At 41.5% G+C, this 25,508-nt stretch overlaps 1 long non-coding RNA gene across 1 annotated transcript; it reads right to left on the reverse strand.

The window, feature by feature from the left end:
- Positions 1 to 313: 313 nt before the first annotated feature.
- On the reverse strand, positions 314 to 23,338 carry LOC128852212 (uncharacterized). The gene is made up of 3 exons (XR_008449918.1): positions 23,204 to 23,338; positions 7,084 to 7,147; positions 314 to 579 (listed from the first exon to the last, which is right to left on the reverse strand). It is a non-coding gene; the product is annotated as an uncharacterized LOC128852212 (long non-coding RNA).
- Between the last annotated feature and the right edge of the window lie 2,170 nt (positions 23,339 to 25,508).

The following is a 25,508-nucleotide window of genomic DNA, read 5'->3' on the forward strand; positions in this document are numbered from 1 at the left end:
TCAAACATTGAAAATTCAGTTGCCAGCGTGCAAAGCTGCAGAAAGAAAAACTCCAAATGTTGCTGCCACCAACTGTTCCTACCCAGCTCCATGGGAGGGATTCAACTCTTTAGAATGGACTCAGCTCTTTCTGAAAATCAGACATTGTGGATACGCTATTCATTTTTTAGCCTCCAAATTGTGGTTCAAGTTCTTCCTGCCTGAAGTACCCTGACAAGCAGTATTTGCAGAGTCAGATGAGAATGAAGCCTCTTTCTTGACTCTGATACAGTGCTGTAGGAAGGGCTGACAGTTAAATAAAACTTAACAATTCAGCTCACACAAGTATCTTCGCAGAGGAGTTGCCACACTTGACAACACATCAGTGTGGTGCTATGCTCCTTGAGAAGCTGCATGCATGCTGGATGGAAAATGCTCTTCATTTTTCTGCTTGCATCTATGCAACTTTCATGGGGATTTTTCTTAAGCTTACTGGTGTTTTTTGTCACACTCTGTGTCAGCAAAAGGAGAGAAGGTTTGTCCTGGTTGCTGCTGAATGCAGATGTCTTTCCTTTGATTTGAGTCCTGGTTATTGGCATTCTGTAGCAGAGGAGAGAAAGGAAAAGGGAAGACGAGTGAAATTATAATATTACCAGCTTTTCTTCTTTGTGCCCAGTATGCAGGAAAGACTGGAACAAATGCAGCATACTAGTGCACCAGTCCAGCCGTCTCCAAGAGTTGCTACATGAGCCATGGATGTTGGAATAATACAACGGCACAGTGATGGTGCTCCTGTCACCTGTGCTTAAAATGGTAGCTTTAAGTCAAATTTAGTTAATTCTGCAAGTGGGGTTTTATTAGATACAAATACAAGGGCATCGTTTCCTTTGTGAGACCTGCTGGACTAACCTGCTTCCATGATTCCTTTTGCAGCAAATCTCTGTTACAACAATTCCCCACATCAAACATGGTAAATACTATTTCAACTGTGGCATTTGAAAGTTACTTGAACGTGGGGTGACAGCTTGATGCCTTACAGATAAACCTGTTTAAGGGTCTATGCTCTTGCACTCAAGCAACAAAATCAAGTAGATTTCTGATACTCTTTTTAATATTAATTGTCTGTATTATTGTAATCAATGTATGATATTAATGTTTCTTGATATTGCACTGAGCAAGATAAGAAGCCTTTTTTATATAAGAAAAGTTGTTTAACATGTTTAACTGATTATTTTTGTATCTTAGCCAAATGTGGATTTTTATTGGGATGCAATGGATTACCCCTAATACCTAAGCACCCCAAGAAGGTATAAGCAGACGGGATATAGTCTTCAACCACTCTTGTATCTTTTGCCTTTGATTTTAAATGCAAGGCTAGAATTAGAAAAAGAAGGTCTGAAACCTGAGCTCTGATTACTAAAAGGCCCTTGGGAGTCATCACTGATAGCCAATTGAATGCAGTTTCCTACAAAGAGCATAAGGCAAAAAGCCTAACCTCAGTAGAGCAAGAGAGGGGTCTGAACAGCAGCGGAATTTGTTCTGAGTATGGCACCAAAGAAGAACTCAGTTTGAAATGTGTGATTTTGGGGAAGCATCAGGCAAGAAGTAAGCATGGTAAATGTACTTGATTAAGAGATTCCTAGTGGTAAACTGGATGTGCTTTTAACATTATGCAGCCATGGGCTACTAACCTGAATGTGACCAGGTATTGCATCAGCTGTGTTAGTTAAGAGGCACGATTAAATAGCTCTGATAGTCCCATTGGCATTTATAAATTTTATGATTCCTAGTAAGCGCGATTACTGTGATGAGCCTTGAATAAATCATGACAGGCAAATGAGTGCCTAATTGCATGCCAGAATTGTTCCTCTGCTAGAGGAGCAACCAGCAGATATTATCAGACAGTGCCAAGCCTTTAAATATTTTATTTTGACTCTTTTGTTCTCTCATGAAAGTAAGAGAAAGATGATGGACTTTAGTAGACATCGGGAAGTAGTTGCTATTCACTAAAGAAGCTGTGGTTGGTGGTTAACTGTATTGAACTTTTATTTGATGCCAGGAGTTGGGTTCTAGCATTTCAATGTTTTGTCAATTTTAAAAACCACGCAAGCAATCCTTACGTCAAGATAAAAATATCTATATATAGATTTGGCATTTACTGCATAGATACCTTGGTGAAATACAGTTGTCAGTGGTCCTCGGTTAGACTTTATTGTCTTTTGTATAAAAAACAAAGGGTGCAAAAACCTCTTGCAATGAAAGAATGACTCTGACTCTGTGCATCCTGAACTTCCCCATCTGGCAAAGGTGTGAAATGAACTTGAACAAGGAATACAGTCCTCCAAAACAAAAATGCAGAAGTACAGATGTAAAGTGGCAGGGGCAGGGGCCAGTTAGGACTCCCTGAAGCCAGAATCTCCTGATTTGTGAGACTAAATCTTCTCTGATAGCAAACCAAAGATAAAACTTCTAAAACTTAGGTTACTGAAAATGAACAAAGAATCAGTTCTTAGCTGTCTGCTGGGCTTGAGGAAGAAGCTGAAAATTAATTTAGTTGCCAATGGATAATGTTTGAGAAGTCTGTTTTCAGAAACAGCTAAAACATCTTTGATCAGAAAATCTCTTTCTAATTTTTGAGCATTCTGCTGTATCTATAATTTTTGAGCATTCTGCTGTATCTACATCTAAGAGGACGACTTTTTCAGATGTCCTAGGCAAAGCCATCCATGAAGTTGCTGGGAATTCAATGTTGGTGAATTTTGTCTTTTTTTATGACAAAAATTTGCCTTTCATAATCATGGAGTTAAAAAAATTAAAAAAGGAAGGCTGAAAGTAGAAAGCTCAGAACCCGGGAAACAGCATAAAAATATTTATTTTATTTGTTGAATTTCATGATTTTAAGATAAATTGCGTGATAATCTGTAGAAAGCCCAGGTCATGATTAATTCCTCTCTTCCTCTGCCAAGTTCAAGATCAAATATAACATTAGGAACTGAGAGCTGACCATTTTGACCAGAAAATTATTGTGGTGATTTTGGTGCCCTTTGTGCTATTATAAACCACACTTCAGTATCTTTTCTGAAGAATAACCAGAACTTAAGTTTTGGTGGGAGGTTAACAATTCTGGCATCACTGAATTTCAGCACAGGAGTGTCATTACTCCAATCCCTTCATCAAACTTTGGTAAGTTTTGCTTTTTGCTTTTGCTATTACAGGAAAATTAGGCAAGATGACAAGCTTAGACGTCAACTGGATTTCTTAAGTAAAAGAAGGCTGAGACAGGTAGGTGTCTGTCTTTTGATTCACCTTGTCTAGCTTCTTAATCCATGTCCAATTGCAGAAAGTGTGACAAGCTTGACGTTTAATTTAAATATTGTAAATTCCCTACATGATTTGTCATGCGTGAGGAGGGGAGAGGAACTTGTAGTGCCTCCACTGAGAAGGACTACATCGTGAAATTCCTGATTTTATACAACATAATATTCACACTGAAAAAAGCAAGCACAAATTTCCTGCAATTGGAGGTAGCTTTGCTCAGAGTTTGTACCTATTAGGCATGAGGTATACCAATCATGAGGCACAAATACCTCGGAAACCATGCTTTTTTACATTTTGTGTTACAGAACTACTCTGTCAGTTTTGAACAGTAAAGATCACAGTTTGTTCTCCTCCTCTAACAAAGAAGTTGCTCCAGATAATGTTTGCCAAGTTGTGTTTGAAGAGAGAATAGTTACTGGTGAAAATACTGCAGGATGTGGGCAAGAACCCCAGGGGAGGCAAAAGACTAGTAGGGGAGTCAGGAGCACGCTGAAGGACCTTGCTGAAAAGAGGTGGGAGAGCATGGATAAGGACAGGAAAGAATGGGAATGACTTTAGTGAAACAAGGAATAAATATAGATGCCCAAGATAAGAAACAAAATACTCTGCAAAGTGACAGAGTTAATGAAATCCTTTAGATCCACATTCTGCAGTTGAATTCCCTAGTACCAAATTTTCCTGGGCAACCTCTTACCATTTTTTCCCCAGCAGCTGGGAATCCATAGTATGTCTCAGCTGCATGGATTCCTTGTGTCTGAACAAGGGCTGAGATCTAGTTGCAATGCACCTCAGGGGGAGAACTGACAAGGCCTGAGAGGGGGATGACAGCAACAGGTCGTGAATGAGTGCTGGTTTGCTTTGAGCAGGTAATTTATATTTAATTACTGGGTGACTTGGACATTTTTCTGTAGACCACACCTCATATTAAGAAAGCTTTGTATGCAGTGGTCCCTAAGGTAGCTGTGAGAATGCCTTTTCACACTCCACTACTCATTTTGCCCACTAATATCAGACCATCCATACCCAGACACGTTCAGAGAAAGAAGTAGTACCCAAATTTTAAAAAAGATATTTATACTGAGTTGCACCGTATTTTGGTTTTACCCTGTCACCATAATCATTAAACCCTCAAGGATAAAGAAGTGGGGTGGTATAATGCAGTGGATAAGCTTTTATTCATTATTTACCCAGGTTTTAGACCTGTGTACATGCCTTAAAGCATATATAACCTAAGGTTTTAGATTTCCGTTATTGCAGTCAGATGTTAATCAGAAGTAAGAGAAGGAAGTGAAAACCAACTTGAATGAATCCTCAATGTAAGAAGGATATGGAGCTGTTAGAATGGGTCCAGAGGAGGCTACAAGGATGATCAGAGGGCTGGAGCACCTTCTATACAAACACAGGCTGAGAGAGTTAAGGTTGATCAGCCTGGAGAAGAGAAGGCTCCAAGAAGACCTTATAGTGACCTTCCAGTACCTGAAGGGGCTACAAGAAAGCTGGGGAGGGACTGTTCACAAAGGCTTGTAGAGATAGGACAAGGGGCAATGGCTTTAAATTGGAGAAGGGCAGATTTAGGCTAGACATAAGGAGGAATTTCTTTACGATGAGAGTGGTGAGACACTGGCACAGGTTGCCCAGGGAAGCTGTGGCTGCCCCGTCCCTGGAGGTGTTCAAGCCCAGGTTGGATGGCACCTTGAGCAGCCGGATGTAGTGGGAGGTGTCCCTGCCCATGGCAGGGGACTGGAACTGGATGATCTTTAAGGTCCCTTCCAACCCAAACTATTCTATGATTCTATGATTCTATGATTCTATGAACCTACACATTGTTTAAATGTGTTAGTCTTAGCTGAAAGAGTTGCAGCAAGAAAACCAATTGTTTTAGAGAAAGTCCCGTCTTGCTCAGCCTGTAGGCAGGGCATGGGGTCAAATGCTAGCCAATACTTTAGATTGTTAGTTTCGGCTGGATTTCTTTCAGGTAAACTGTCCTCCACATCACAAAACCCATTAAATTGGGCCGCGCTGAAGGCAGTGCAGGTAGAAGGCAGCAGGACAGCTGCTAGGGATCTGCATCCATCCCCTCCATCCCCACCAGCCTTCCCAGCCCTGGAATGCTTTCCCTCAGCCCTGCACTGGGGCAAGCCTGGGGCAGCAGAAGTCATGGCAGCAGCTGGTACAGCGGGGCGGCTGCGGGAGGCTGAGGGGTTACGGCTGCTCCCAGGGCAGCACACAGCAGGCACTGCTCTGGCTTTGGGTCGCAGCAGCCTGGCAGCACCTTGGAGGCTCAGCACAATGCTGTGTAGGAAATGCTGCCTTCCACCCAGCATTGCCATGGTGACGGGAAACAGGTCCTGTTTCGGGCTCTTTTCTTGGCAGCAGGATCTGAAGGGAGCGGCCAATGCGTGGGTACATGTCAGCCCTGCTCCACTCATTCTCACTATAATCATGTATATACATGTCTATGCGTGCGTGTGTGTATATATGTAAATGCGTATATACAGAGTTCTTTTCTCTAGAAAGCCTTTGCAGAACCTGTTTGAGGAAGTAACCTAAATGATTTATAAGAACCAGAGAATCAAGAAGGCAGCTTAGGTAAGGGGAAATCCTAATTTTGGAAAAAACTCCAGTCTGACTTCCACCATTCAGTCTGAGGTGTCACTTCATTCTTTCCACTGCTGCTGGGTGTGCAACAGGCGTGGGAGAGTCCAGGTGCCCAGCGCAGCAGTGCCAGGCAGGGAGGCAGCCCTGAGTTGAAGGTGCCCCATGGAGCTCCCAGAAGTTCCTCAGCCACATGCAGGAAAGCACCTTCTACAGAGAGGGAGTCTTTTTAGGTGAAACACAGGGCATCTTGGCTTGCCAGTGATCCCGCAGCCCTTATGGTCTGCCTTGCCATGCTCATATGACTAGGGAGCTTTCAGCTGTCAAAAGGAGACACGTCTCAACACAGCGAGGACAAAGCAATAACAGGGATCTGCTCCAACGTTTTGGCTACAGGAAACTGCATATAAACTACTTGTTTGTGGCCTATACATCCCTCGTACTTGCTTTTTAGCATTAGTATATTATATTATTAGTATAGTAAGACTTGTAGTTTTTCTTGTTATTTTTTTTTTCCTAAAAGACCTCTATATGCCAGTAGCCACGTACATGAGTGACCTGCAATAAAAAACCAAGTTGTTCTTCAACAGTGAAGGGACTCTGGAATAACGTATGGTCTGCAGTGTAGGAATATTTTCTCTTTTGTAACGCTATGCTAAGGTTTGGTATTGTTTTAGACTAGGCTACTCCAAGAGCTTTTCTGATTCAGAATATAGTGAACTGTGAATTCCAGGATGGTTTATTTCTCCTTTATTCAGGTGATAAATTGGAGATGTGATTAATTTTTCATTTATTCAAGCATAAATCAAAAGCATCCTGTTGAAGCTGCCAGAATTTTACTGATATAACAGTCTTCAGACTTTTCGGCCCCCAAATTAATCCCAAAGCTTACAATTTCTGTTGGATAACATTGACTTTAGCCAAGGCTTTTGATGTGGTTCGTCATGTTTTCATTGTTTAATATGACTCAATAAGCCAGTTCCAAGTAACTTACCGTAGGGTTATGGACGATTTGTAGATTTGAAAGACACTAAAATAAAACCATAAAGTGAGAAAGAACATCATTGATCTTGTGATAACAGTAATCAATACTACATAAACTGGATGCATTTAAGGTCAAGGAAAAAAATGTTGATAGTTTTCTTTTCTGATGCTTGTCTTCTTTACTAATGTGATTTTCTTACAACATACCTCTGAGAGAGACTCGCAGGAGTGTAGGTTTCTGTCTCGCAGAACTCTGCAGCTGCTTCACTTTCTAAAGAAAAAAATCAGAAATGCAGAAGGGAATTACTCAGCTGGAATTTGGCCAGAATTGCAGCAAAGTCAGGTGGCAGAGTAGTAGAAAAAATAGAGCAAATTAAGACAAAAAGGAAAAGTAAGGAAAATTACGTTTCTTTGGCCTAACTCACTGCATTATGCTTCTCAGATGTTGCTTATGTCTCTGAACTGTAGGAGATAGGTGTACATAGAACTCCCTTTGTAGCAAAGTGAATTTGGAGCAGTGGGACTCTACCGTTTCGGCCATACTTTTGAACATTCTTGTTCTCACTGTATCATGGATGCTTTCTTACTGTTATAGTTGTCAGAGTCACTTCTGTGGGATTGTGTGAAATACCATGCAAGTATGTCAGTTCACATTTAGACTACTACTAAAATTCATTTTGCATGCCCTTGTGATCATCTGCAGTAGTCACTGGTTATTTCTTCCAGCTATCTAAGTAGCACTTTTTGCTTCAGTGGCTGATCTGTTCCCTATGTAGGAAGGTGAGGATTTGGCTTCTATAGAGGAATTGCTAAGGAATAGGATAGTGTGTGCCCTTTTTCATTCTCTTCCCTAACTTCCCCATGGGAGCAGTGTTGCTTCCAAAGTGATATTTGGCTGATAAGCTCGAGTGGTGAACTCCAGGCCTGAAACACAGCACTGCATTTTTAGCAATGCATCACCCCAAATATATGAACTGCTTGACAGATGTTTCTGTGATTCCAAGTTCACTGTGCCATATACTCGTCTTGCTAGGAGTGAATGCCTTAGGTGTGTGCAGAGTGAGCCCTTACTTATCAGTATGGAAGCCCTAGGAGCTTCTCGTTGGAGAGGCAGATATGGAAACAGAGAGAGAGCTGAGGTATGGACAGGACTCAGTTGGAATCTGAGGGATCTGCAGAGCTGGAAGTTGATACCTACTAAATTACTAGACCGACAGGTAGTTAAGGGCATGAGAGGTCTGGGCAAAGCATTCAGAAGCCTATCTGCCCAAAATATACCCACATAAACCCAGCATAACTCCAGTGATTTTGAAGGCAATCATTACTTGAATCTGAATCATTACTTCTGAATTTTTAAAATAATGACGATTATTTATCTGAACAAAATATGTGTCTCTATCATTGTGCTGAGCTCCCACTGCAGAACTTGTCTAAATCAATCATCATACTCTGCTCCTTTTTTCTCTGGAGTTTGCTCTCTCCTTATGTACAGAATAATCTAAATTTACTCAAACTTTATCACCTGCTTCAGAAAGAAACACCTCTGTTTTTTTCACTGAATCTGCAAGTTAAGTAACAGTGAACTCCAAACAGCCAGGGCAAGGTGAGTACTCTTGAGGCTTACATAATCCATTTGTTAGTATATCTAATAATTAAAAAATATAGTTATGTCAGTTACTGTTCCCTGCAGAGTTTTAACCTCACTTTAATGCTGTAGAGCACATAAACTAAACTCCTTCATAGACTCACTTTGCCTCTTTCTTTTCTGGTTTCCAGTTCTGCTTTGAAAACAAATACATATTTCCTTGCTTGGAAACCATTCATTCCCTCCCAGACTGTTTGTAGCACTATAAGCGTAGCTATCTATGTCCCAAAGAGCCTTCTTTTCTTGGCAAACTGCCCTGATCCTGGACCTGCAAAGGTAATGGAACAGAACAGGACTGTGACATAAAAGACAGGAGGGGCCTGGGCAGTATTGAACACTTTAGGTAGTCCCCAGTTTCACTCTAGGAGGACAATGATCAAATCTCCTTTTGTAGCTTTTTAATGTCTGAAGTACTGTCAGCTTGAAAGTGGAAGTGAGCAGTCTAGCTTTGTGTTTTAGACATAAGAGAAAAACACAAAAATGTAAGCAGTATATACAGCCAAGCTTGTTAAGGTAACTATAAAATATACCCAAACCCGTGTCCTGTGGAGTTTATGATGTAAAAGCATTGAAGGTAAATTGGATGTTTAAATCTGGTGAATGTGATCCCACTGGGGTATTTGAAGGACAATAACTTATATGACACCACTGTGTGAAGAAATACGTACATCTCATTTTAATAGTATGATACCTTGTGATCTGAGAGGCCAACAAATTTTGGTAGCTTTATATTCACAATATCCTGTTAAATTTAAAGCCAGCCTCACTAGCTATTTTTCTTTTTGCAATTCAAACTGGTTTATTTTCTCACTGCAACTGGAAAACCTCCCTCCCACATGCACACACCTCAGTCATTCATCTAATTCAGTACCTGAACAGACTAGTTTTTCAGGGTGAGCCAACTCTGGCTCATTCATCACCATTTATCCACTATTGATCTGTCAAACTGAAAGTTCACTAATATTTTGTGATGTTCTGTCATTTTCGATAATGGTAAAGAGATCTCTATGACAGGTTGTCATTTCTGTTTTCTCACACGTAATTAGTCTCCCATCCCATTAAACTCCTCATATAATGTTTGCTTTTTAGAAATATTCAAGTTGGTATTTCTTTTGAGCGATGAGAGGAAGCAAAATGACCACTTTTCTTGAAACCATATATTTCAAAACAATGAGTGGTTTCAGAGAGACCATCACATTGTTTCATAATATACGTGAAGGGCAGTGACAAATGCCAATTGAAAGCTGCCTCATCACAGGATAAAACCCTCGTGAAGGAGCCCTCAGTTACAAGGCAGCATGGTAGTTTTCTTGGATGGCATAAGGATTCTCTACAGCTACACTCTCCAGTCCTATAAAAAGTCGGTCAATTATTTTTACTCTTTTATTGGAATTGTGTTTTCACTATATGTTTAACTTTAGAGCAACACAACGCCTTAGACATTTACTCTAAATCTGAAGGATCCAAGCTGGCTGTCAGTGGCCTAAATGAGAGGGGCTAATTGTAAAGGATTCCTCATTGAAGGAAGAGTTCCCTGCTCAGTTTCAGTAGAAGCAGCTCACCTGAACTGGGTCTACTATGGCTTGCCCCTGTGCAGAGTCATGCAGGTTACCTCTCCTCTCCCTGCCATCGCTATGGCAGAGAAAATGGATATGGACAAACAGCAGTTATAAATGCAAAGTATTTACTGGAGATTGGCTCAAATTAATGTTTTGACTTGTCTATCTAAATTGTTCCTCTTCATTGCCTTTCTTATTTCTCTTTGAAGAACTGTCCTGGATAAAAATTCCCTCTTGGCATCCATATTCTGCGGGGCAGTGAGGGATCTCGTCACCTCCTTTCCATCTCTACCTTCCATTCTAACAGCAGCAGCTTCTGGTATAAACAGATATGGTAACTGCAATTCCCATTTTTAGCAGCATTCTTAAGCGTAAATACTTTTCCATGGTAAAGAGGTACAGAGGCAAGGAAGGGAGGAATGTAGACTCCTCTAGTGCAGGTGCAGGGAAAGTTGTTGCAATAAAAGTTTGTTATGTTTGAGCAGCATCTTCAAATCCAGTAGGCTGCTAACTTGGCCTCTTTGTAGGGAGAAATACTGAACTTTTTCTGGGTATTAATTATTCACCATTGCAGAATAATTTAAATACACGAGAATTCTCTTAGCAAGCAGTCCCTAGCAAATATGTATTCTGTGAAATCCTGAGTTGGTTGTGTTGTTGGCAATATCTGTAGAGACTTCAGGGGAGCTAGAATCTAATTTGGACTAACTAATTTAGTCAAGATGACAAGAGCATTGGCTTCTCCAATAAGTGAGTTATTGTATTTCTATAAGGCTTGTCATATGTGTGCCTTAACTCCTCTACCTAAGTACTCATAAGGCTTCTGTCACTACTGCATGCAAACGTAAACTAGATCTTACATAAAATCAGCTTATGGTAGTATTCCTAATTTACAATGATGTCAGATATATCAGAATTGGATCTTTAAAAAAAAAATCTCTGCTGAATACTTCGAGCATTAATCAGATTATTGTAAGAGAAACACAAAGGCATTTCTTACTGGACGTTGCACAGATTTACTGAACTGCTGCAATGTCAACACAAACACTTTACAACTGGGCCATGTTTCCCCAGACTCACTCCAGTCCTGGGTACAGAACAAGGTGAGATGAGTAGCACAAATGGAATGTTTTATTTAATCTTCTGAGTTGCTGCAACAGAGAGAATTACTAGAGAGTTTGTTGAGTGACAGTTCTCTTGAAAGGATTGTCCTGAGAGCATTTTAACACCGATAAAATGGTGACTAACATTTCAGAGCTGTTACCACACTGCACCTGCAGAAAGGCCACTCCTTGGAAACTGGTCCAACAGAGAGAGTGTAAGCTATGAGAACATAGGAGGAAAAAGACCTGTGGAATGAAGAGACGAGAACTCGTGAAAATATTTTTACATCTGGAGTAGACCACTCTCCCTAGTGTCAAAGCCCCTCTTTTCTCCACAGACGAGTCGGGATTTGCAAGGGCTGGGTGTCTCTCTTTGTCCTGTGATACTGCTCTATGGCTGCCTTGACTTTTTCCATAAGATCAGAGGCAAGTGAATTCTGTGTGAGAAAGAATGAAAGAGGTGGGAGCTGCACAAGATGAGTTCAAATCTCCCCCTGTTGAAGCAAATCTCTCCTTTCCCAAGCTCTCAGCCCTCAGTGAGCCTGCCTGTTTCTCCTAATTCACCAGCTGTCCCATTCATGGCCACCCGAGCTGCCCATTCCCTCACTTGGCACCCCTGCTGCCACTTAGGCAGCGAAAGGATTTAAATCTCTCCTGCAGTGTGTGAGAGCTTTTAAACTCCAGTTTGCACAATTATAAATTAAAATCCAAAGGGAAAAGCAGAGGAGGATATGAGGAAAGTACTGGAAGAAAGAAGGGTGATGTTTAAAACCTCAGCAGTAGTGTTCTGGGGTTCGCCCTACTGGAATGTTGCGTGTGTGTTTGTAGGGCCCGGTGCTGTAGGCGTCTGCTGTCTTTGGGATTCGGTATTTAGATCAGTGTGCACACACAGACAGACAGACACACATATACATAGAATTCTGACTGCTTGTACTTCCTGAGTTTCTGGATTTGCACGTTCACAGCTTAAAAATCAATAGGCCTGCTGCCTCAGACAACTTGAAGAGTGATTTTATATTGCTTTCCTGCCTACGCTCCTTACAATTTTTAATTGGAAGAAAGCTGTTTTCTTTCTTTTTTTTTTTTTTTATTTCCTGCTTTAAACTGTGATAGTAATTCTCTGAGCATTTTGCTGTAGATAGGGCTGTTCCAGAACAGATGGTCTTCAAACCTTAAATATATCCATCACTATGTAATTCACCTACCATATATCTGTGGGTAGGGAGGTTCCTTTTTTTCTAACCTACTTTGGACTTCTACCAGGGAAATAGAAATTAAAATTTATCCAAGAATCGAGTTCTCATTTTTTTTACTTCTTCCTTTTTTTAAATGACTTTTTCTTAGTTGTGTGTTGATATTATTTATGAGAATGACAAGGAAATTTCCAAGCCAGGAAATTTTGAAGTAATGATTAAAAATCCACAAACAACCCTGAATGCAGTATTACAGTAACATGAAACCTGCTAGATAAATGCAGATCAGTGTTTTCCTCAATGCAACAAAATGGTTTCATCAGCAGTTAAAACTATTGAAACCAATCTTGCAGTAGTGAGGCCTGAAGCCGTGGATATTGTCAATTCTGTCAGTCACTACTGCTATGAAAACATCAGTCAGTCCACAAGCACAGACACATTAGTATGCTTCAACTGACAAGTTGTCAGTGCACTGTTTCAGATGATGTTTTACTTTTTGCTTCCTGAGCTTCCAGTTGGCCTTGACTGCATGGCCACAAGTTATAAGCTTCTCAAAATCACTGGAAATGAACTATCCCTACTCTGCAACACTTGCTTTGAAGGTTCCTGGTACACAGAAGTTCATCTCTCTCCAGTAAGCTGAAATGAGTTCTGTTATCCTAAAATATCTTCTGATTGGCTTCTGGCTAGGAAACAGTAGCAGCAACTCTTCTGAAAGGAAGCAAATGACAGAAAGGGGTCCGTGATCTTTATCGGCAGAACAGAGCAGAAAGATACTGACGAGTTTCTCCTGCTTCTCATCATGGAATGCTTCAACTCTACCCTGCAGTGAACCACCTCTGGTCTTGAGCAGCAACCCAAGCCTCACAGCACCGTCAGACCTTGACATTGTTATCAAACCTGCCTTGCAGTACTTCCAGGTTACCTTTTGGAGACTGTTGCTTTGCCACTACACAAGTTCAGAGATTGCACAACCTGTTGAGTCGCCTAATGGAGTGCTACTGCTACATGAGAGAGCTGGTTTTCCCTGGTTTAGTCTCTGCAGCTACCTGCATACCAACAGACCTGCCTCTTGGCTGCTGTAGTGTCTTTTGGGGGCGCTGCAGAATGGATTGTAAAAAATACATTCCTGTCCATGTTTCAAGCACTAAACCGCTTCATGAGGTTAGTGGTGGGTCATTCTTAGCAAATAGTAATTTGACAATGAGTTAGTACTACGTGTGGGCATATGCAGCACACACTATCCTTACCTGTGATGGGTGCTGAAAGGAAGAACTTAGAAAAATCCAATGGTAAGCAGGATGGACTAAGATTGATTAACAGTATAAAAAACCCAGAGGAACTAGGAAAAAAACTGCTTTAAAAGTTTTATGAACTCTTTGTTTCCTAAAAGTGAGCCAATAAATTGATGCAGACAGCAGTAAGCTGAACAAAGGTAAATTTGAGGAGATTTTTCTAACTTACAATATTCTACTAACTGCGAAGTACAAATAATAAATGCTTGAGAACAGAATCTATATATAGCTATTCCAGATGACTGTTAGCTAAATAGTTACCTGGGACTCCAGGCTGGAAGAAGATACGCAATACAATGTGTTGAAGTAAACCTATTATGACCTGAAAATAAGCAGGTAGACCAGTGAGGCTATGAAGGATGAACCCTATTCGTGTTTACAGCAGGATAATGTAGCAATGCAGTATTGAGTGACATGGTAACTCTGACCCATGCTTTATAAAAAGTTGTTGATAATACCACTGGAGTAGATGAAACTAATTAAGAAAGTGATGAGTCTGCCAGAGTTTACAGGGGGGTTATGACTGGGTCATCTCATCATGATTATGATAATGAAATATCAGATGTGTTTTCAGTAGCATCTTTCATTACAAGAATAACATATTTTTTACATGTATTCCTTATTCTAAGTGGGAAATTACAGTGACTATCTCTGGAAGGAGAAATGGTTCAGTGTGCCAAGTTCAGTGCAGCAAGGCGCTACCCATAAGATAAGTTAGCTGAAAAATTGTGTGCATGTACATAAAGAGTACTGGATATTCCCTTACAGTATACCCGTGAAGCATGCTGTTGGGTTTAGCTCTTATTTACAAGTTTAATTCCCCACGAGTCCTATAAAAGGACAAAACACCTTAATGCCACGGGAATGTATTTTTAACACACATCAGCTAGGATTGTGTGAGGATGATAAAATGCACAGCTAAAATAAATATCTCACACAGAATAATAAACAGTAGATACTAAAGTTCTCATGCTGGATTCTCCTAAGGACTGTACCACCTAACCAAGTTATTTCCCATCTATATTCTCTTGCTCAACTCTGTGTCAATCTATATTCATTCTGCTTCAGACAGATATTTTTGCAAACAAACATCACAGAAACTTATGATTTGAAGAATGTGACCATAAGATGCCTTTAATAATGTAGAGGGAAGGGAACAGGGAAGAAAGAGGCTTTTAAGAGACAGTGTCATTCAAGAGTTGTTGTCTTTTTTTAACAAATAATGAAGTAGATAAAAAATAAAACGCAAGCCCAGTCCTTCCTCACTGAGGTTATAGGCAGTTGGCTTTCTATTTATGCTCTCTGTACTGTACCCTTAGCCTTCAAATCTTCATCAAATTCCCAGTGTTAAATGCCAGGCTTGCTTCACAGTTTCCACATTTATGCTGTTTGAATAGGTAATATATTCAGCTGAAAGGGAACTGTGTTTTAAGAACAGATGAAATCACACCTATGTGCATATTGATTATAAAGCACTGAGATAAAAGCTGCCCTGTAACTGGAAGTTACTATTGTATTAAAATTTTTTTGAAGAGTATGAACAGTTTTTCTCTGGAATTAGATGAGTATAGGTTACAGGATATTTACTGAAGGGACTTGCCATAACATGACATCCCATTTTTTATTCTTGGAAAAAAGCCAGCTGATATACATAAAAGCCCTGCCATGTAGGGTATGTATTATTTCTGAGTATATCATTCAATCTGCCTAGATTTTAATTTAGTTGATTCTTTCTGCAAAATCTTTGCTAAGAAATGTAATCTGTTGAGTAGATCTCATCTGCTTTTTTGCTTGTGCTGAGTCAGTTTCTTCTAGGTTAGCCTCTTAGTCAACCAGTAATTATTATCTGGATAACTGCAGTTCAAATTGTTTGACTTGTCAATCAAATAGCATTTCTGTGCCTGCTCTAAATGAATGTATTAGAACTGCCATTTCACTGTTTGTGTTTTTGTGTTTAAAATACCAAGTACTTGAATATCCATGTTTCTCAAGCATACACTGTCATTCTTTTTACTAGTGCTAGTAACTACCGCGTGACCTACCCTTATCTTAGCAGTAGGAACAATACACACTCACTGGGATTTCACAATTCCCTGAAACAAACCTGCCAGTAAACTATGCATTGTGTTACTAGTGGTCATAGAATAGAATGGAAATGCAATGTGATTTGTATGTGTGTTTGGCAAGCCTATGTTAGAAGCCATAGAAATGATGACTGATTCCTCCTTGATTTGTTGTAAGAAGTGTGACTTGTTAACTCTTCTGTGGATGATGTGTAGAATGGGAGAACCTTGTTGACAGGTTTTTAACAAGCAGAGGAACATAAAAATTGCCACAATAGAGTATATTTTCAGTCTGTCTAAGTTAGCGTCCTATTTTTCACAAATATCAGGTATTTTGGAAAAAGGTAAAAGTATGTGAAATGCACTGTAGACAAATAGCAGTTTAAGTCTAATCTGAATTTGTAGCAGTTAGTTATTGGCATCAAAGGTAAATAATGAATGAACAAAAAATCTAGAATGATCCTAGCTTTACATTTTTACATAATTTAATATTGGGTTTCTATTTAACATCAAATATTAACATATTTAATATGTTTAATATTGACATTACTGTGTCTTTTTAAATACAAATTCTGGCAGATATTGTCAGGAGGCTTGTGGAATACTGCACCATGGACTGTGTAGGTAATGGGAGGCCACCTGGAAGGCAGAAGGAGAAATGAATGACAGCCAGTGGGAACACTTTTATGCATTCCTGTCTAAGCTAAACAGGGAAGACCTTCACTGTGCAGCGGGTTTTGAAAGAGCTAATTGAAGAAGTCCTTCCAATTGCAAATCATAAATGAAAATTGACATTAATGCTGCATATTCAGAAATCTGGCGTTGGTGAGAGACTTATGTTCCTATTTTCAAATGGAAGTGGTTACTCCTTTACTCGTTTGTTTGGTGTTTGTCATAATAACTGTAATTACAAGGCAGTACTGTGATAATTTAATGTAATTTAGCACGTAATTAGTGGAAAAAAATCCTACACAGTAATTCTTTCATGGATCCATAGTACTAATAAATAGTGGCGTTGAGTGACATCTTTCCTGTCAATGTGCTCATCAGGATTAGGTAGCCTATAGTATTTTTACTTCTGCTTTTTTTTTTTTTTTTCTTGAGAAATGAGCACAAGTATCATAGCAGAATTACTGAAATGAGAGCTGCAAAAAATGCTGTGCCCTTTGGCAAAGAACGCTAACTTATTCATTACCCAGTGAGTACAGCTAAAAGGAGAGTGTCCTCTGAAAGCTTCATTGTCCTTTCCACGCTCCACTGATGCTCAATAATGTCATTGCTGCTGATTCCAGGGGAAAATACTTCTATTGATGGGAGGGGGAAAGTAATTTCAATAGGCTTTTCTGGTGCTGACTCTTCTCAGTCGATCTCTAATACAGGAAATAATCTCTGATGTCTTCTCTTCATGTAGAAGAGGAAAGGCTTGAACTGAGGTGTTTTGTGTCTGCTCTGCATGTATGCCACAGAAAAGTGGGACAGCACAGTTGAGACATGCCACAATCACAAAGTTGAAGCAAAAGAACCAAACCCCCTCTCTTTCTAAACCCTCCTAATTGTTAATGTGACTATGTAAGCATTACTTTGTATACCTCTCTTCTCAAGGGATCAGATATCTGGAGCTACAAGTCTTCCAGTCCCACAGCTTATCTTAAAGGAATAACTTAGTGCTTTTAAGTCAAATTTTAATATACAAAGACTTCATTAAACAGAAATTCAGCCTGGAGAAGTCCTATGGGGAATCTTACCAGCATGTCTCAACTGCATTGTCCCACTTTTCTGTGGCATGCATGTGGCATGTATTGATACCTAATGGAAGGGAATAAAGACAAGGGAGCCAGACTCTTTTCAGTAGTGCCGACTGGCAGAACAAGAGGCAACAGGCACAAACAGAAATGCATGAGATGTTCTGAACACAAGAGCACAAGTTTTTACTGTGAGGGTGGCCAAACACTGGCACAAGTTTCTCGAAGAGCTTAGGGATACACAAAACCCAACTGGACACAGTCCTGGACAATCTGCAGTGGCTGACCTAGCTTAGGGACGGCAGTTGTACTTGACGATCTCAAGAGGTACCTTCCAACCTCAACGTTTCTGTGCTTCTGTGATAGGCTTCTTAAAAAAATCATCACCTTTCCAAGCTGTGGTCCAGCTTTTTATTTAAAGAACAGACTTAGTGGGATTGAGCTGAAAGCATCTAGCAGTGATTAGGGTTTAAGTTGGTAGTATTTTGCGTGCCATATCATCTACCTCAGTTTAACCAAACTATGGGGATTTCCACTGGCAACATAATCCCTTCAGCTATTATTTTCAATAGCATGCCAGAAAAGGACCATAATTGTCAGCCTAAGATGTTTGGTTTATAATGCTTTGTAACTTCAAGAAATTCTGCAAGAATTAAACCTACAGTATTTCTCAGAGAGGGGAATCATTCTTTATTTCTGTATTATATAAGGACAGAGATTAATCAAGTTGCTTGCCTGTCACTGCAGATGAGTCTTGCTTTTGAGTGGACATCTCATCTTTTAACCTGATGTAGGCTCTAAAAATGGCAAAGATATCTGGAAATCTGTAGATGAATGGAGCATCTGCAGCTAAAGTAAAATTGTGGAGAAAGGCAAAAGATATCCCAGAAGCAGGAGCCCCATAACCAGATCTTAACTGCAATAAAAAAGAACGGGAGATCACCATATTTGCCTCTGCACTGTGATCTTGTCAGACTGTTCGAGTGCTGGAAGTGTGTAAGCTGGTAGTCCCCCCTTTCCACAGATCTGTTTTCATCAACTCTATTCAAAACCTTTCATTTCACATCTGAACCCTCATGGTCCTGCCCTTTCTATATCAGCCTGTTGTATGGCAATGTGGCTAATCCCCAAGCCCTTGACCTTTAGTGATTTGTACTGCTGTCAAGACACATTACACAGCTTTCCAAGCCGCTCTGCACTACAGAAGAAAATGTCCACGGTAGGGTTCTTTTGTTTAAACTACCATGCAACAGGCATCGGTTTTATCATGCAAATATTTTTTATTGTTCTTTTGGGGAAACAAGCCCCCCCTGTCCCTTTTCCAGAAGAGTTTCAGTATGAAAAATAGAACTGAAAAGCTAGAGTAGGTGTAGGGGAGCTGTCTGCAATTTGCAAACCAGTGGAGATTATGTTCCTCCTGCTGGGACAGAAGCTGAGAGGAAAATGTGGGTTTAGTATTAGTGCATAGAAAGATGAAGGCTTGATTTTTCAAGGAAAAAACATAACTTCTGAACCAGCCCATAAAAAATAAGTTCCTGGGATCCAGATGTTTCTATAAGGCATTCAGAGACCTCAACTCTGCTCTTCATGATTTTGGTTAATCAAAAATCTGTGGAAGGGTGTAGCAATGAAACGGTGTTCTCCCTGTGTCCACAGAGACAAAGACAGCAGATGTAGCATTTATATGGTCTCCCACCCTTGATGCTCCTTTATTCAGAGATTTAACCTTAGGGTAGCAAGAACAATTTCTTCTCTCTGCTGATTTAATTCTTGTCTTTTTGAGGATTTCAGCACATGCCTCAGCTGGACTAATGAGAGTTTCGAAATGGACTAAAAATAACAACTCATTTCAAAACCACCAGTGATGACTTCTAGCCATTAGCCTAAGCTGCATTTTGATATGGAGCTGATAGAAAATACTTGAATGCATTAGAAATTCCCGTAGAAAAGAAGGTTAAAGAAAGAGTTTACTTTCAAGATTTACCATGTTCTGCTTAAGAACACTATTCTCATGTCAGAAAGAGATTTCATAGCAATTTCTCTAGCTATAACATTTAAGAATCAATTTCTCACCTCAGCTTGTCAATAGGAACATTTACCTTGCACGGTAAAGAAGATTATCATCAGCTAGTTTAAGAGGATGGTATCCTGTAACAATAATCTTAGCCTTACTTGGACAGTGATGACCTTTAGGTTAAATAGCACAAGTCAGGAAAGAGATCTTTGGGTCACAGTGGATATTCTCCGAAAACTGCAGCTCAGTAGTTGTCAGAAATACACACAGATGCATTTAGAGGAGGACCAAGAAAAAAACCCCAGAAAACAAAACAGTAACAGACCGTTGCATAAATCTGTAGGTTGCTGGCATCTGGAGTAGTATCTGCTTGCAGCTGTGGTCACGCAACCTGGCAAGAGGAATAGTGGGACTCAAGAGGCACACTAACAAGGGCAACTGGGGTGATCATACATGGGGAACAGCTCTCTGCATGGAGAATCAAACAGCCTCTAGTTCTTTGTTTTAAGAGATGACTGGGGTGGGGTTGATAGATTTGATACTATCACAAATGCTCTGGAGAAAGTGAGTGGGAAATGATTATTCACTAGCCCTAGCAATACAAGTTAACTAATTATTTTATCCACTGGCAGATATAAAACAAACAAAATGAAGGTCTGTTTTCCCCACACAATCCAACCCCACATAACAGTTCCAACATTAAAACAGCGGAACCATTGCTATGAACTGTTGTGGAGGGCAAAAGTTCAGAAAGTGATAACAGAACTTCAGGAAGGGTAAATCTGTCAGACCCTATCAAATACCAAAGCCTGGCAGCAGCCTCCAGCTCAGAAAGTTCCCAACTGAAGCCGAGAGGCTGTTGCTGCAGAGGGATTGCTCTGTCTACACCTCACTTTGCTCTTTCCTGAACATCGTCGCCTGACAACTGATGGAGACTACAAGGGCTAGACGGTAGACAGACCTATAGCCAGACCCTATCTCTCCGGCTTATCACCCACAGTGTTAAACATGTCTACAGATGTTACAGTCCAGGTAGAGTGATCAGAAATTCAGGACAACAACAGCAAAAGGTATTCAGTGAATGATGACCATAATTTGCACTCCACTATTGTAACAAAGATCTTGCTGTGATTTCTGCACAGTGCCACATCTGAACCACGTCTTTCACATTTCTCTGTCATTTTTGTCTACACTGATGCGTTTTATAATCATACTGCAGGGATTTCTAACCAGTGAAAGGATAGTTTTCCTGTATTCTCTGTTGCTACTGACCTACCCAGCAAATGAGTTTTTACCCGTCTCCGTGTTCCTAAAATCACACCTCTCCTAGTCCCCTGCCTTCCCCAGCTCCATTCATGCCACATAAATATGATTTTCTGAAAGGAGAGACCTGCCTGGCAAACGGAAGGGTGGGGCAAAGCGGTAGATGAACAAGAAAGGGGAAAAATGGGAGGCAACGGGCAGATGGAGCTTCTCTGGGACTCCTGCCCAAGATAAATTCCGTGTGCTTTTGCAGGGAGAGAAGCAAGAAGGAAGCCACAGGGCCCACAGCACCAAGAAGGGGAACATGATTAAAACAAGGCTGAACCACAGTAGTAGGATCACAGCTCAGCATCCTTTTTAGGAGCTGCAGCAGTACCCCAGACTTCCACATCATGAGCATACGTTTCTATGCATTTTCCTTGGTGCTCATGGAAGGGCAGGTTTGTGGAGCTCAGAAGGAGTTGGAGGCTTGAATGGAGTAGCTGCCTCCAAGTGATCTGGCTCCCAGAGTCCGCCAGACCCTGAGCATGGAAGAGGCCAGTCTGCCCTTCAAGGGGAGGCTTTTCTCACTCCCAGGGCCTCTGTTTCTAAGCTGAGCTCAGCCACAAGAAGGTGACGAGTTAAGAAGCCCTAACTTGTGGCTGTGAGAGAGTGATCAATCTGTGATCCAGCAGGAGTGCAGATTAGGGAGGTTGGATCCTGTCCTCATGCTTGGGAGCATGGAATATCCCACTGAGCACTCAGATGGACTTGCTGTAACCCCATTCTGCTGTCAGTGAGCTAAGGGTGGTATTCTGCTGTCCAGGACTTGCTGGCTGTCAGCAGTACAAGATACCTGCTGTCAGCCAACGGGCAGTACACTGCTGGAGTCAGAACAAATCTGAGTATGTCACAGGGCTTGCAATGTCTGGCCCTGGGCTCCTACGGGTGTTCCCAGTGGAGCTGCCATGCCTCAGCATGGCATGACACTAATACTCAAAATCAAACTTGGTGTACAGTACCACTCCAAATTTACGTGTGTGTCCGTACCTCGAGAGCTGCAGGAATGTCTCATTGCTGAGTGTGCAGAGTTACTTTGAGTTTGCAAAATGCTGTCAATTGACAGAGCAAATTATTAATGGAACAGATGCTGACAGGGCAGAGAGGTTTGGAAAGCTTGTTAGGATGCTCACCCACCCAGCTCCAGCCACATTTCCTCCTTGTGCCTCACCTCTGTGATTCCAAGCTAATCTGTAATCCATTGCTATAGCTTTCAGCCTCTCTTATGCTTTGAGTTTGCAAATCAGTCTGCCTGTCTAAGGCCGCATCAAATTTTCAACCTTCTCCACTCTTTCACCGCTGTCAGCCATGCTGACTTGATGAGTAGGCTCAGGAGTCCGGCAGGACCAGCAGACGTGACCTTCTGTGAATCAGCTGCAGGAGGGCTCCATCTAAGGGGACTAGAGACACTCTCCAGCAAAGCTTGCCATAGTAATTTAACACTTTAAATTAAAGGCTGCCCCTTTTTGAGGACTCGCTATTTCATAGTGGTAGAGAAGAAGCACTTATTGCCACCTTAACTCACTTGCTCTGCATTCCCCTCATCAGCTTAAGCCATGTCTGAAAGCGAGGAAAGTGGTGCTGTGGACACAGGGCCCCTTTGTTGCCCCCGCAGGACAAGCGCTTGCTCTGCCACAAGGACATTTCCCTCCAGTTTTATCAGGAAACAGCATCACATCTTCAGATGTGGTCTTTGCAGGGAAATAGATGATTCTTTCACAATAATGAACTCAATGGCAACCAGATATTTTTGGTTTGCTTTGAGAGATGCACTAGCCAATGTCAACTCTAGAAAGAGCTGCGAGTTGCAGATAAATTCAGTTTTTATTTTTTTTTTCTCTGGAATATATAGAATAAGGTAAAGTAGCACATTTCGTAAATGAATCTCAATTTTACTCAGTTTCTTCAGCAGGAAGGAACCCTGAAAAAGCCCTTTAAAACATAGAAATATTTTGTTAAGATGGTTGCAAATATTCTTTTCATTTGCAGCAATACATTATTTAGAAATTTTCCTTACTGTTTTGAAGGCTTGAACAAAACATTCTGGGTCAGTTTTATGTTTTTTTACCTTGAACCGGTAAGAAAAAAGTTACGTACATTTTGGTTTGCACAAAATGTATGTATTTTTTCACTGTGGTTGACCTGAATTAGCAACACAGATACAATTTTAATAGTATTTTTCTAACATGAAAGGATCAAAACTTCACCTACTAGCACATCTCAGAGTGCATCTTGCCTACTTATCTCACAATAGAAAAGATGCTTTCCTTTGCTTCATTACACCCTATTTTATGCAGATAGAGTCTCTTTGTGTCGCCTTGACAACTCCTTTGCCTCCTCCTGGCTGCCCTCACCTCTCCTGGCCTTTCTGTTGTATCCTTATGCTCTATGTAGGTCACTGCTGCACTTACCTGCAGTCTCTCCTTGTCATTTCTGAAACGAGATGCTTCATTAGCCACTCTCCAGTCTTCTGGCATTACCAGCTTCAGCAGTCAGCTTGCAGACACCTCTGCTAGTGACTGTCTTCCTCCGCTTGCTGTTTGCCCTACAGAAATAGTGCCAAACACATGCATGAGTCAGAAACTCCGGTGAATGCCCCTTAGTGTGTGCTGGGTTTCTCCTGAGTGCTTTTAACACTCTGAATTTTATGGAACCTCATTAAGTTTCTTTGTATTTTGATGCTTGGCATAGCTAATATTCGAGGAGGACAGATACAAGGTTTTAACATTTTTGTTAAATCCCTTAAATGGCTTTAGTTTGGGCAAGGGGAGGAGATCTGCAAATAAGAACCAGCTCCATGCTTCCAGCTCAAACAGCTCTTATTTTACTCTAAGAAAAAGAAAACTAAATCGAGAGGAAAAAGATTATGTATATGAGCCTATGTGACTCCCTGCCCCCTCCAACAGGAACCCTGAAACCGAATAAGGCATGGCGCTTGTCTTCTGCTGGGAAGAGACATTTCAAAGGTAGGAAACGGAGAACAAAGCATGCATGCTCCAGAGCTCTGCACACAATCACTAACAAATAAGCCTGGCAGCCTCTTCGTTTTCTGTAGGAGTGCACTCTATACAGCTAATCCCCTCGTCCTGAGCTGCCATCTGGAGTATGCCACAAGCAGGTCTGTGTAACAGAGGTGCTGCAAGCATGCGACAAGCTGGGCAGTGTACCGAGAGGCTGCCAGCAGCCACGGGCTGCTCTTGCTCAGTCACACCTGGAGCCCAATACAGAAAATGTACTTGGTGAAGGACAACGGCCTCTTGTAAGAGGTCTCCTAGAAATAAAAGCCTCTGCTATATGAGTGGTATTTTTCTCCCACAGTTTGGGAGTGGGATGTCCCTCAGCATGCTGCTTGGAGAGCTACCAGCACCCTGTGTTGGGGAGACTTCTAGAAAACAGGAGAAATATCGATGGTGAGCAAAAAAACTGCTGAAGCCAAATGAGAGGATGCTTCCCTCTCACTGTGCTAGAAACGGCCTTGCCTTGTAGTGGCTAGGGGCTGGCGATCACCCTGTTACCCATCCAGCAGCCACTCATGGTGCTCATTGCTCCTAATCACAGAGCCTCTGTTGACCTCTCATCTCAGCAAGCAGCATCTCATCATCCCTAGCTGTCTTGTGTGCTGGCGCAGGGCAGCCAGCTGAGCCGCAGCAGCTCACTTGGAGACCCCCTGCTCCTCCCTCCACCCCTGCCAAGCCAGAGGGCTGTGCCTTTCCACTAACCCAACCCCACAGGGCTCACACTGCCCCCTACTCTTCAACAGCCACAGATCTTTTTGTGGGGAGATGGGGATTCTTCACAACTGTTGCTGTTTCTACTTCTGAGGGATGATACAGTTTTTGTCTCTCCTGTCCTTTTCCAGATTTATCAGCATCTTAATTGTGTTCAGCTGCTTTTTATGGCAGGCACGTGTAGGCAAGTGCAAGTTTCCAGACTCCTGGCAAAGTTTTCTATTGGAAAAGGGGGAAAATGGCTCAAAAAGTGCAGCCAAGCTCTGATGGACATAATGCAGGACTATATATTTCTCCTTTTCTAGGCCCGCGTTCTGTACTGGGCTGTCAGAGCAGCAACAGCTTCTGGCAGCGAGAGTACTTCCCACCCAATGATCTCAAAGCTGTCTGCTGAAAGCAGTGAACTCTCACTCACCATGCTTCAGGGACACGGGGAAGGAAGAATGGAAACATGACATGATCTCCTGCCTGCCCTGCTGTGCTCCTGTCTCTCCTGACAACTGCAATTTCTCACCACCTTGAGTCTAGGGCCCACATGTCACACAAGAAGTAGAAAATCACCCATTAATCTTCTTCCCGTTTTTCCTCCAGGAGCTTTGTTCACACAGAGATGCATTTTCTCAGAAAGGCAAGCACTGCCCATTGGCAGCAGCCAGAGTTTCTCTGCTCCTCTCCGGAAGGCACTCCCACTGGGCAGGCAGCAGCTGCCTCCTGCTTGACGTCTATCACTGGAAAACTGGCAGATGGGTCACCCTCCACTCCAGAGGAAAAGCATCAAGCCTCTTTGTTGACATTAAGCTCAATAATGAAAGCTGCAAGTTTAGTTTGTAAAGAAAAAGAAAAAAAAGGCAAAGGATTGGGTCATGTGTCCCCTGGCCCCTCCCTCTGATGGCTTTGATCCATTTTGTGCTTTGATCCGAAAGCTCATTAAAAGGAAAGTACAGCCAAGTATTACTCTGAAAGAGAGGAAAAAAATGGCTCATCCATC

Source organism: Cuculus canorus, chromosome 5 (genome assembly GCF_017976375.1).
Source record: "Cuculus canorus isolate bCucCan1 chromosome 5, bCucCan1.pri, whole genome shotgun sequence".
Classification (NCBI taxonomy): Eukaryota; Metazoa; Chordata; class Aves; order Cuculiformes; family Cuculidae; genus Cuculus; species Cuculus canorus.